Raw genomic sequence first — 14,513 nt, 5'->3', positions numbered from 1 at the left:
TGAAGGTATTGGGGTCTTGGGGGAAAGTCAAGAGAGTGGGGTGGATGGTCAGAGGGTGAGGATGGTGGTCAGTTGGGTGGGAAGTAGTCAAGGGATCAAGAGGGTAATCAGGGTTGGGGGGATTGTTAGGGGCATCTGGAGGATGGCCAGGTGGGCACCTGTAGTTTGGGGATTTGTCAGGGTGTTGGGGAGGTGCCGTGGTTCCCCAGGTCGGCAAGTGATTTCGCCCAATTGAAACAGAGAGTCTGAGACCTGATCTTCCAAGCAGTAAGACTTTATTCTCCAGTACAAGACAATAAAGCTGGGATGTCCGGAACACTCCACTGAACTGCTTGCTTACAACCTTTTTATGCACATTACAGTTACATGCCCCGGGATTCCTTATCTCATTCCCGAGGTCAGCTTTTCTTAACCACTATTGTTGCTGAGCCTACTGGTTATCTGCCTTGTTCTGGACTGGTCACTAATTGATGCCTTACTTGCTTCATGAAATCATTGTAGTTACAACCTATGTCCTTGCCCAAATAGTTCTGTTGATACAACAATCGTGGCCTATCCAGCCTACTCAGAATATAACAAGAAAATCATATTTACTTCATTCTTTCCTCTTTAGTTATAGTCACATTAAGCTGAGTAACTGAACAACAACCATTGTTTGTTGCTGCTTACATTCAATTGATTATAAGTGATTAACATACTGGTTCTTTCTCATTGGTTAATGTACATTGACTATAATTCAATTAACATACTGATCTCATTATACTTCAACATACAAGTTTTAACTGATCTTCTGATGAGACTATATTCTCTCAGAGGGCAGTCAGGAATCCAGCGAGGTGGATTCATGCATGCAAAGCGCGCTGCGAATGCTGTGGGGTAGGACTGTGTACTATAGTTACCCAAGAGTTAGATGTGGTTTTAATCCTTCTTTCTTTTCCTCAGTAACTATTCTGTTAACACAGTCGGAAGCATCCAAAGTCTCCGATGTAAACTGGAGTATGAGTTGGTTCCAGGTGATGTGTAATCGCCAATTGGAGGTTTAAACTTCCCGGGCAATTCCCATGCAATCCTTGTTCACCGACTTCCGTATGGTCCCCAAGTGCGATTTCTCGGGTACAACCCCCGGATTTGAAAGTTCTAGATCAGTGTTGAACATCAAATCGACATAAAGCTTAGCAAATTCCTTATTTCAGTTTTGTCAATTATAGATTTATCATTGACAAGTTTTTAAAAACTGAAGATTATTACGGCCGGAACCTTCTGGCTGTTCATGCCGGCAGGATTTTCCGGTTCCGCCTTTAACAACTTCCCCGCTGTGTGTTTCCTCCCATTGAGGACACTGGTGAATCAGTTGGCTTTTTGCAACAAAGCAACAACTTCTTGGGCTCTTCTGCTGAGGCCAACGTTTGGTGATATGGAGCAGTTACATTCTCTGTAACTCAATCTGGCAGGAAACTATTTAAACTGTGCAGTACATGGGAGTCAATTAGGGGCTCTGTGTAAAACAATTAGTAAGAAGTTTAACAACACCAGGTTAAAGTCCAACAGGTTTATTTGGTAGCAAAAGCCACACAAGCTTTCGAGGCTCTGAGCCCCTTCTTCAGGTGAGTGGGAATTCTGTTCACAAACAGAACTTATAAGACACAGACTCAATTTACATGAATAATGGTTGGAATGCGAATACTTACAACTAATCCAGTCTTTAAGAAACAAAACAATGGGAGTGGAGAGAGCATCAAGACAGGCTAAAAAGATGTGTATTGTCTCCAGACAAGACAGCCAGTCTGGAGACAATACACATCTTTTTAGCCTGTCTTGATGCTCTCTCCACTCCCATTGTTTTGTTTCTTAAAGACTGGATTAGTTGTAAGTATTCGCATTCCAACCATTATTCATGTAAATTGAGTCTGTGTCTTATAAGTTCTGTTTGTGAACAGAATTCCCACTCACCTGAAGAAGGGGCTCAGAGCCTCGAAAGCTTGTGTGGCTTTTGCTACCAAATAAACCTGTTGGACTTTAACCTGGTGTTGTTAAACTTCTTACTGTGTTTACCCCAGTCCAACGCCGGCATCTCCACATTAAAACAATTAGAACATAAGAACATAAGAAATAGGAGCAGGAGTAGGCCATCTAGCCCCTCGAGCCTGCCCCGCCATTCAATAAGATCATGGCTGATCTGACGTGGATCAGTACCACTTACCCGCCTGATCCCCATAACCCTTAATTCCCTTACCACTCAGGAATCCATCCATCCGCGCTTTAAACATATTCAGCGAGGTAGCCTCCACCACCTCAGTGGGCAGAGAATTCCAGAGATTCACCACCCTCTGGGAGAAGAAGTTCCTCCTCAACTCTGTCTTAAACCGACCCCCCTTTATTTTGAGGCTGTGTCCTCTAGTTTTAACTTCCTTACTAAGTGGAAAGAATCTCTCCGCCTCCACCCTATCCAGCCCCCGCATTATCTTATAAGTCTCCATAAGATCCCCCCTCATCCTTCTAAACTCCAACGAGTACAAACCCAATCTCCTCAGCCTCTCCTCATAATCCAAACCCCTCATCTCCGGTATCAACCTGGTGAACCTTCTCTGCACTCCCTCCAATGCCAATATATCCTTCCTCATATAAGGGGACCAATACTGCACACAGTATTCCAGCTGCGGCCTCACCAATGCCCTGTACAGGTGCATCAAGACATCCCTGCTTTTATATTCTATCCCCTTCGCAATATAGGCCAACATCCCATTTGCCTTCTTGATCACCTGTTGTACCTGCAGACTGGGCTTTTGCGTCTCATGCACAAGGACCCCCAGGTCCCTTTGCACGGTAGCATGTTTTAATTTGTTTCCATTGAGATAGTAATCCCATTTGTTATTATTTCCTCCAAAGTGTATAACCTCGCATTTCTCAACGTTATACTCCATTTGCCATATCCTCGCCCACTCACTCAGCCTGTCCAAATCTCTCTGCAGATCTTCTCCGTCCTCCACACGATTCACTTTTCCACTTATCTTTGTGTCGTCTGCAAACTTCGTTACCCTACACTCCGTCCCCTCCTCCAGATCATCTATATAAATGGTAAATAGTTGCGGCCCGAGTACCGATCCCTGCGGCACGCCACTAGTTACCTTCCTCCAACCGGAAAAACACCCATTTATTCCGACTCTTTGCTTCCTGTCGGATAGCCAGTCCCCAATCCACTTTAACACACTACCCCCAACTCCGTATGCCCTAATCTTCTTCAGCAGCCTTTTATGGGGCACCTTATCAAACGCCTTTTGGAAATCCAAAAACACCGCATCCACCGGTTCTCCTCCATCAACCGCCCTCGTCACATCTTCATAAAAATCCAACATGTTCGTCAAGCACGACTTTGAACACACAAGGTTGAAATGTTGGTCTGTCAGAGGTGATCATGCAAGTTTGTGCAAAAAATGTTCTGCTAGGATATAAGGTGAGTTCTCCCATGTATTATTTAACGAGCCATCTCAATGTTAAAGAACGCTCATCTATTCTGTGTAAAACTCAAACCAATGATTTTCTACAAACACTGTCTACAAATCCAATGAAAAATTCAGCTGGCTTTAAGGAGATAAATGAACAACAAAAATGCATTTCGCAGTCTGCTTGATTTTCTGACTGACCATTATCATCTCATTGCAAAGGCAATGAAAGTATTTTGTGCTTTGAGCAATGAAGACACCTACTGATGCCAGCTGCTCGCAAACTATTGAACAAATCCTAGTCCAGGCTCCATCAGCCACATCGCCAACATCCATTCGATAATAAAATGCAACAGGTCTTCCAGCTGCCTTTACAAGTGATAATCCCGGCCAACTCACCTATTTGATATATTTAATGTCCCATTATCGAATCCCAATAAGTAACTTATCTCATCATTATTTGGCTGAAAAGACAGTTTAATTGCAGCTTCTTTATAATTAAAATGATAGGTGTATGGAGTGGACTGCAAAGTAAAGCTGACTATCATCAGCACATTAAAGAGTATTTGAAATGTACTCGAATGGAGGAGTGTGAGACGGGTTGTGGAATATATCTCCTGGACTGACCCTTGCACGATCAGTCAAGTCTTTCTGAGCCAAAGCTTGTTCCCATAGAACTTGTCATGGTATTTTTGAAAAGCATCAGTATCCTTCATTAAACGTAGCAAAGCCTGCTAAATATGTGCTAAATTGTGAATATCAGTAATTTTCAGCACATTTATTTAACCAGAAATCTGACCGGTGGTTGGAAATGCCCATCTGCAATATGTTAATAAAGATAAATCTGTGGATCGCGCTAACAGAGTCATGTGATTTATGATCCAATGAACCTGAACACCCTATGGAGTTTAACATCAATAATCGAGCGCATGGCTGATCATAACATTCTCAGTTCAGGAACTGAGATAAGGCACTACTAATGATGTTTTATTGAAGACCGCTACAGTATTCTTATGGCAGGAGCAAATGTTAACATAATGTTAAATGAGGAAGTTAACTACTTTTCGCGTTGAAACATGTTTTTGGCATACACATTAATTTGCCAAAGTATTCCTCACTGTTAATGTTACCACTTGTGAAAATAGTCTTTCATTCCCAGTTCTGACTCTATCGGTGGATACTCACTTACGTGGACCTGTTATTTATACCTTGACATCGGTGCTGTTGTGAAGCCATGTCATTTTGTTGCTTAGGTGGACACACATTAAAATGAGTGTCCTCATTAGCTGCATTAATCAGACAAAAAAGCATCTTTCTAAAGAACGTAACTGATAGACACAAAAGTATTCACAAGTCATCTTGGCTCTGTGATCGCTCCATATCTCAACCAGGGATGTCAGAGTGCGCTCGATAAGCTGAGGTGAGGAAGCCTAATGTTGGGATCATAAACCTGCTCGCGGAGGCATCATCCGGCTGAATTTTAAATGAGGCAGCCAGTTAGTAGGTTGCCTCTGCATTCACTGTCTAGAAGTTTAACAACACCAGGTTAAAGTCCAACAGGTTTATTTGGTAGCAAAAGCCACACAAGCTTTCGAAGCTCTAAGCCCCTTCTTCAGGTGAGTGGGAATTCTGTTCACAAACAGAACTTATAAAGACACAGACTCAATTTACATGAATAATGGTTGGAATGCGAATACTTACAACGAATCCAGTCTTTAAGGAACAAAACAATGGGAGTGGAGAGAGCATCAAGACAGGCTAAAAAGATGTGTATTGTCTCCAGACAAGACAGCCAGTGAAACTCTGCAGGTCCACTGTTTCACTGGCTGTCCTTTCTGGAGACAATACACACCTTTTTAGCCTGTCTTGATGCTCTCTCCACTCCCATTGTTTTGTTTCTTAAAGACTGGATTAGTTGTAAGTATTCGCATTCCAACCATTATTCATGTAAATTGAGTCTGTGTCTTTATAAGCTCTGTTTGTGAACAGAATTCCCACTCACCTGAAGAAGGGGCTTAGAGCTTCGAAAGCTTGTGTGGCTTTTGCTACCAAATAAACCTGTTTGACTTTAACCTGGTGTTGTTAAACTTCTTACTGTGTTTACCCCAGTCCAACGCCGGCATCTCCACATCTTCACTGTCTAGTCAGAGACAGCGAATGGGTTCTGGAGGCGGGAGCTACACAGCCAGTTTGGCTCACTGGAGGAGAGACTGGCAATCCTTGTTGTGTGACCAGTTTGAGCCATGCTGAGACGGAAGCAGCAGGAACGCCGGGGAGAAGCCATCAGTGTCAGGGGGTAATAAAAAAACAGAAAGTGCTGGAAATACTCAGCAGATCTGGCAGCATCTGTGGAGGGAGAAACAGAGTTAACGATTTGAGATGACTATGAAGCTTCTTAAGCCATATTCAACACAAAGAGTGGAATTTTAATGTCCCTCCCGCCACGGGAATTGTAGCGGGCAGAACAAGGACCAAGCAAAGGTCCGTTGACCTCGGGTGGCACTTTCCAGCCTTGGGGCGGCCAGCCCAAAAAAAGTTTTTCTGATCTTGAGTTGATCACCTGGTAAATCATGACTGAACGATCTGGACAGACCAATCAAGACATTCGAACAGTAACAAAACATCAAATATAGCCTCCTTCCAAAGGTCAGAGCTCTAAGGCACTCGGAAACCCTTTGAATTGAAAAATCCATTACGGTCAAACCTGATCAGTTTAAAATCCTTGGGAAAACCCAATTGTATTAATTGCTTGTTATTTAATGCAACATTTATGTATAATGTCATTAACCAGTACATTAAAACTTGTTGCTGTAAACTATCCGAGTCGTGCAGAATGTTTTACTGAGAGTGTTGAATGAAGAGGAATGGGAGGAGATGTCTGGAGCATTAACACTAGCATAGACGTGTTGAACTGATTGCCTTGTTTCCATGCTGCAGAACCATTGCCATTCCATGTAACCTATTGTTAAGAGACTTGACAACTTTGCGTTGCATCAACTTAGGAAGAAATTCACTAACACCAGGAAAGATAATCAGCCTTCTTTATTGCTCTCGAGCTCAAAATCTATGATCTTAGCAGTGGAATCATGCCTTCGAAATTAATTGGGGACAGTCATGTTGCCATTAAATTGCTGGACTAATCCAGAGATCTGGGCATATGTGTTCATACATGTCAATCAGAGAGTTTGCATTTAATTTTTAAAAGAACATAAAAATACAAAGCTAGTCCCACTAAGAATGCCATAAAGTTGTTCAATTGTCATAACATTTTAACTGGTACACTAATGCCCTTCAGGGGAAGAAGCCTGCCATCTATCCCAGTCTATATGTGACCAATGTGGTTGGATAGGTGTGGCTCAGCAAACCACTCAGTTATGACAACTAGGAGCATGCATCACTTTGCCAGTGGTGTCCTCATCCTAGGAATGAATCTATAAAAACTACAGCACAGAGAAGGTCAGACCTTCCCCAGCAAACAATTATCAGTAATATCTGTCACTTACAGCACAGCCCAGAATTTTCTGGAATAAAATGAACATTGGATGGAGGCTAGCATACACATCAAGAAAGCAGAATTCCAGTTATATGGTGCCTTTAAAGCAGTAAAGCATGTACTTCACAGGGGCATAATCAGACAAAACCAAACCAAGGAAGCAGATATTAAAACAGGTGACCAAATGTTTGGTCAATGAATTTGATTTTAAAGTCGAGAGAGGGGTACAGAGGCAGAGAGGTTGAAGGAGGAGAGAGAGGTACAGAGGTTGAAGGAGAGAGAGGTACAGAGGCAAAGAGATTGAAGGAGGAGAGCGAGGTACAGAGGCAGAGAGAATGGAGGAGGAGAAAGAGGTACAGTAGCAGAGAGAGGTACATCGGAAGAGAGGTTGAAGGAGGAGAGAGAGGTACAGAGGTCCAGAGGTTGAAGGAGGTAATTCTAGAATTTAGAGCTATGCCTCCTGAAGGTATGCCTGACAATATTGAGGAAAAACAAGTGGGGACAAATAGGAGTCATGATGTGGAGATGCCGGCGTTGGACTGGGGTAAACACAGTAAGAAGTCTCACAACACCAGGTTAAAGTCCAATGGCGTTTGCTACCAAATAAAACTGTTGGACTTTAACCTGGTGTTGTACGACACATAGGAGGCCAAAGTTGGTAGAATATGTTGTGCTACACAAGTGTCATCTCCACCAAAAGAAATCCTACAATCCCTCATCACATTCAATGGCATTACTATCACTAAATCCTCCATTATCAATATCCTGGGACTTGCCAGTGACCAGAAACTGAACTGGACCAGCCACATAAACACTGCGGCTAAAAGACAGGTCAGAGACTCAGAATCTTCCAGAGAGTAACTCTTCTCCTGACTCCCCAAAGCATATCCACCATCTACAAGGTAAAAGTCAGGAGTATGATGCAATACTCCCCAATTGCCTGGATGGGTGCAGCTCCAAAACCACTCAAGAAGTTCCACACCATCCAAGAGCAGCTGTTTGATTGGTACCCCATCCACCACCTTCAACATTTGCTTCCTCCACCACTGCAAAGTGGCATCTACGAGATGCATTGCAGCAACTCACTGAGGTTTCTTCAACAGCACCTTCCAAACCTGTGACCCATACTGCTGAGAAAGGACAAGGGCAGCAGACACATGGGGACACCACCATCTGGAAGTTCCCTTCCAATCCATACACCATCCTGGCTTGGAATTATATCGCTGCTCCTTCACTGTCACTGAGTCGAAATCCTAGAACTCTCTTCTGAACAGCACTGTGGATTTACTGACACCACTTGGACTGTAGCGGTCCAATAAAGCAGCTCACCACCACCTTCTGAAGGGCAATTATAGGTGATCAATAAAGCTGGCCCAGCCAGTAACACATCCCATGAAATAATATTTAAGAGGAGTCCTCAGAGATTTTAAGAGAAGATTACCAAGATAGGGAATGTGACACCATGGAGAGATTAACATATTAAGATGTGAATTTTAAATCGGAGGTGCTACAAGACCAGAACCAATGATGGTCAGAGAGGTCAAGCATGATTGTTGAATGGGGCTCAAGCCCAGAATTGCATAGTGCATTACCTGGTTGTGATTCATGTTTTCATTCAGGGACTGTGAAATGACAGGCAAAGGATGGGATTTTCAGCGCAATCTGCCACATGTTTCACGGTGGCAGAGACAACCCACCATTGGACAGTGGCGGGATCTTCTGATTGTGCCATTATCAATGGGGCTTCTTGTTGAATGCACCCCTCGCCACTGTGAAACCCGTGGCAGGGATGTGCCAATGGCGGGACCGGAAGATCCTGTCAGCATGAATAGCAAGAAAGTTCTGGCAAAAGGGTGCCAATAGACTCCAGGATATTAGAGGATCCAATAATTGCCAATTGTATATTAACTGGGGATTTAATTGTATTCAAGTGGTCGGCATTAACTGGGGATTCACTTGTGCTCTATCAATAAGAACATGTAAGTGTGTTTATAGGGTTTGGAAATGTATGTTTATAATATCTGAAAATTAAAAACTTTATAAGAGTGTCATGATTTGGGTCCAGTTCTATCCTTCACAATCTGGCTATCAGAGATAGTCTTAATGATACAGAAATAACAACAGTTTTGCAATCAGATAGCATATTAACAAAGGAAAATAAAAGATCTGGAAACGGTTTCACTGGGGCATTGGGAAAATGCCAAGCCAAGGGAGCAGATACTCAGAAGAGTGACCAAAGGCCTGATGAAAGAGGTGGATTTTAAGGGAGGTCCTAAAGGAGAAGAGGGTGTAGGGTTTTAGCAAGTTCAACCTAGACCACTAAAAGCATGAGATTGACCCCACTTGTGGGACATGACTGTTGTCATTGATTGGGATGATCAATTCAGTAACATGTAGCCTTTTCCAACATGTCTTTCACTGAGCAGGCATGTCACAAACTATCATTGCACTGTTTTATTAGTTTGGCAAAGTCAAACACACCATCCCCCACCCCCTGTTTTGAATAACCATATTTTGGAGTGATGTCCATTTAAGGACAACACAGCAGAGAAAGGCACACCTGGCCTGGGTGACCAATCATGATTCAGAGTGGGGAATGACCGCAGGGGGAGGAGTTCTCTTTGGCAGAATCATTCTAGAACTAGCTGCAGACATGTTGCTGCTGCTCTTGTAGACCTTGTAAATAATTCCTTTGTTGTTCATTAATGAAATCTCTGAAAGCGCAGCTAAACATTATGAAAGGAAACATTTTTCCTAATATTATGGCTCTCTATATGGCAGTTACTCAATGACATGAATGCATTAAAGAGTTTGTAGTTATGTAGTTTAGTGAGGGACCTACTCTCCATTCTTTTTTCAACGTTGCTATTGAAAGCAAACATGGCCTTGGGCTAGTGCTTCAACCAAAAGATAATGGCTGGAATTTTACCAGCACACCTGCCCCGGAATCGGGGCAGATGAGACTCGTAGAATGGAATTTTCTGTTGGCCTCAGGTGGAATTTTACGAGCCTCACCCGAGCGAGGGTGTAAAATCCCGGCAAAGGTTCTCGACAGTGCAACACTCCCTCAGGGTCTGAGTAATTCACGTGCTCAGTATTCTGGGGTCCTGAACCTGTGACTGGCTGAGTTGCAGAGTGTTACCAGTGAGATTGGCACCTTAACTCTGCTGGTCTCTACCCTTGTCAGCTTTTGGAGCCTTTGAACTGGAATGCCTTCTGCACTGGGACTGTCTGTTCTCCGGATTTCTGAGAATGCAAGGACTGACATTTTAATATACCCAGAATGCCTGCAGTATATCCAGGGGGGCTTATCTTCCTGTACAATCAAACCTTATATTTCTCTTCCCTTTCATAGCATCTCCATCAAAGACCATGAGATCTAAAGCTCATCAATGGCCTTCAATAATGTAATAGAGTTCAACAGGATAAAAACTAATTGATAAAGAACAAGATGAAACATCTGAAAATCAATTGATGAGCAAATTCCAGCTCTGCTGTCCAACACTTATTTCCTCCTTTCAATGTACTGTTTAAATGTCATATTGTTTGATAATCCTATCTTTCAGCATCAATCAGGCAAAGGTTTCTCTTATGCCACAATATTTCAGCATCAATATAAAAGAACAAGACTGCAACCTTGAATCCAATGCTAGATTACTGCAAATTAGAATATGGCCTTTGTCACTCTGTTTTTCCAGAAACTCCATTGTTAAATACCTCAGGAAACATATGCAACAAATCATTTTTGCTGAAGCCTTATCGAAAACAAGGACTCCTGAATTTTGAAAGCTGCAATTTTTTTCTACCCTGAAGGGTTCAGTACAGAGGCAGTTATTTTAATTCAGTTCCACCATTAATGCTTCTGTGGGGAGGGCGGTGAGGAGTGGTTCTTGTGACACAGTGGGTAGTATCCCTACCTTTGGGTTCAAGTCCCACCCCAGGACTTGATGGTCAAGGAAGATACATTCGTAACATGACCAAACAGGTAGATTATCAACTTATAAATCCTTCTGACCAACATATGCCATTAGTGGATGATAAGAGTTAGAGAGATTCCTGGTTAGCCACGTGATGGAAACAAATTAGAGCCTTTACCATCACTATTCATACATCAGAACTACAACATGTATATAAAAATATATGATGCCACAGCAACTCAGACTCCTTTAAGACTCAGTTGGCTGGACAGCCTGCATGGATCAGATTGGTGCCAACAGCATGTGATCCGATTCCCTGTTCTGCCTAGGATAGGTTCGGTACCGGCCTCCTTGCCCCTACCCATGTTGGAGGTTCTGATGCTGGGGATTGGGCCTGCATTCGGCCAGAGAATTGAAGAGGAAGCTGCAGTACTTCAAGTCATCAGTGGAGACATTATAGTGATGTATATGTTTTCTAAGGGACCACCTCTAACTGAGGTTTGAATCTATGATCGTAGGACCTAAGGACACAAATGCTACTATTGAGTCAAGGCTGACATCCTCATCCCCGGTCTAACTCTTCATCAGACTCCTTTTGAATCCAGTTTCTGGAACATCTGCTGTACAGGGATATATGTAGGCTGAAAGGAATTTTAGGCAAAGTTAGTTAAAACCAACACCAATTCTAATTTGCTTCCTGCACCTAGTGCCGCACTTAGGCAGACTTTTGTCTGTTTCCATAACTACTAATTCCTAAAAGAGGTCACTAATCTATCTCCAGGGATTTATAGCTCAAAGGGCACCTCTATACATCAAGTGTGGCTGATCAGGAGTCTCTCCCGCTCTTACTGCCAGCCATTAGCATGGTTGGAAGGATTTGCAGATTGATACTCAACCTGTTTGGCCCCATATGAACACACCTTCCTAGGCCATCAAGTCCTGGGGTGGGACTCGAACTCGGAGCTCCTGGTTCAGAGGCAGAGGCACTACTCACTGTGCCACAAGATTTTCTAGGAACTGTCCTAATAATGTGTAATGATTGTTAGTGTGTGCTGATGCTATATTGATAATGTTATAATGTGTTTGTTTAGTAATACAGTTTCTGTGACACGTACTGATGCTCTATAACTCACATCAATCAATAGACAGAATTGAGTGAAATCCAATAAAAGGGATGAAAATGCATCATCCACAACTCTTTTGTATATTGTACCCATGTTTTAAAATCAAGTAGTTTATAAGGTCAATATTTCATATTTGAAAAGAATTTATTATACAGATAGCTATGTATTTATAAATGAGTGGAACCTGGAAAATAGCAACAGTCGATAGACTAATCTTCCCATTCCATGCTTCATCTTGTAAATTTCTGAACGACAGATTGTGAAAGTCACACCCGTAAACCCCAGCTTCATTCATATCATGAAGAAATTACTAGTTTTCATTCATAATTGATCTGTTGATATCAGGACCATATATAAGATCCAATTAAATTTTCTTGGTGCATTATAAAACAAGGTACTCTACTTTCTTCCATCTGAGAATTATTTTACATTAATTAGATATTATATGTGTATTTCTAAAATGAAGACAAGCCTGGAATCTAAATATTAACAAGTCACTGGGTGGAATTATCATCAACAATCAGTATGTTGAAAGTTAGATTCTGTCTATTGAGAATGATGGAATTGAAGAATTTAAGTTTTCAAATAAGCGGGAGATGTTAAAAATGCAGTTAATAAAGTAGACCAGACCCCAAACTGTGCCTGACCAAGTCAATTGTTGGCTAGTCTTTTACCTTTATAATTCATTGAGAAAAATGGTGCATACTGAATGGGCCAGAGTGAACCACCAAGGAAATGATGAGGAAGGTCATAGGATCATAGAATCCTACAATGCAGAAGGAGGTCATTCAGCCCATCACGTTTGCACCAATTCTCTGACAGAGTGTTTTACCCAGGCCCTCTCCTCCACCCTATCCCTGTACCCCCACAAATTTTCCATGGTTAATCCATCTAACCTACACCTCTGGAGATACTAAATGTGGGATTTTCCAGCCTTGGGATAAGTGCGGCTGGAAAATCCCATCTTACGTCAACAGACCTTTGCATGTTCCGTGTCCCGCCTATTCCAATTCTCGTGGTGGGTGGGACAGAGAAATTCCACCCTAAGGGGCAATTTAGCATAACAAATTCACCTAACCTGCACACCTTTGGACAAACAAGTTGATGAAACCAAACATTGGCTTTAATTGTCTGTAAATTGTGGAAGGAAAGGAAGATTAGAGCAATTAAAGAATCAACAGTTTTTCGCTTTAACCCAATAATTCAGCATAATCAAAGACAGATTATGCCTATTTCTTCCATCTTGGTGGATGTTTCTCATCAATTATAAATGGTGTTTTATCATTGTTACAATTTGACAAGTAAGGGTCATCCTTGTTAATGTTTTTAAGCATAGCTTCACACACACAATATTTTTCCATTTGGCGAATAGTAGGAAAGTGGTAGAAGGTATTCCAAGCTGATTATCAGCCCATTAAACCACTTCATGAACATGCCTTCTGTGGCCATCAAACCTCCCGGTGCTGGACTTGAGTCCAGAGCTTCTGGTCCAGAGTTAGAGACACTATCACTGTACCACAAGACCTCCTGTCACCCTTGTTAATTGAACTACTTATTTTTTTAACCAAATCATTTGGCAGAAATGATATTGGTAAAATCTGTCACTCGTTGTTAAATGAACAATGGTTTTTACTAATATCATTTGTGCTATATTATTCTTTCAATGAAACATTTTACATGCAAGTGTCCATTCTAAATTATTCCAAATTACTGGAATTTATGCATTCCAGTGTGCAATCAGTCACACTGATGCTGGAAGATGCCCTTCCAGCATCTTCAACATTATCGCCATCAGTATTCTTCTCTATCGTTCTCAGATGTCTCTTTGGTAATTTTAGCCACGGAACAGTCATTTATTTGGTGCCGTAATTGCAGCACACTCTCCAAGCAAATGGTGAGAACATGAAGAGCTTTCCAGTTATTGATCTTCTTCGGGAGACTAACTCACCCGAGAACACAGAATCTGGCACGAAGAACTTTGGATATCAATCCTTTCCCAATGTCCTGCCGATGTTCTGGAGAGGAAGCAATCATCAAAGTTTCATTGGCCTTTCCTAAGCCTTTGTCCCAGGGAAGAACTACCGAACTGTTCAGCCCAATTTCACATCTCGGTTGGATAGAGTTTTTGAATCTCATTCACTGCCAAAGAAATGCATATTTTAATGCTTAGATCTTTCTCCTGTCAGAAAATATTCTTACAATGCCATTGACTTAAAAATCCAATTTAGCTCATTATCAGGGAATGGTGGGGTTTACCTGCTCCACATTACCCTGCACACTCATATTATAATTGAGAGGGTGGTCCTGTGTGGAAAAGCAGAGGGAAATTTACTAATGTTGCCAAAAACAATGATAATCATAGAAATATACAGCACAGGAGAAAACTATTTGGCCCATCGGACCTCTGGTAGTTCTTTGAAAGAGCAATTGCGCTACATTATTTTGTCCGTAACCCCGCACGTTCCTCGCGCTCAAACACCCATCCAACTCCCTTTAAATAACAATTATGGAATCAGGGCCGGAATTCTCCAGCCGTTCA

Source organism: Mustelus asterias, chromosome 4 (assembly GCF_964213995.1).
Source record: "Mustelus asterias chromosome 4, sMusAst1.hap1.1, whole genome shotgun sequence".
NCBI lineage: Eukaryota > Metazoa > Chordata > Chondrichthyes > Carcharhiniformes > Triakidae > Mustelus > Mustelus asterias.
The sequence above is the reverse complement of the archived record's forward strand: the minus strand, read 5'-3'. Positions refer to the sequence as shown.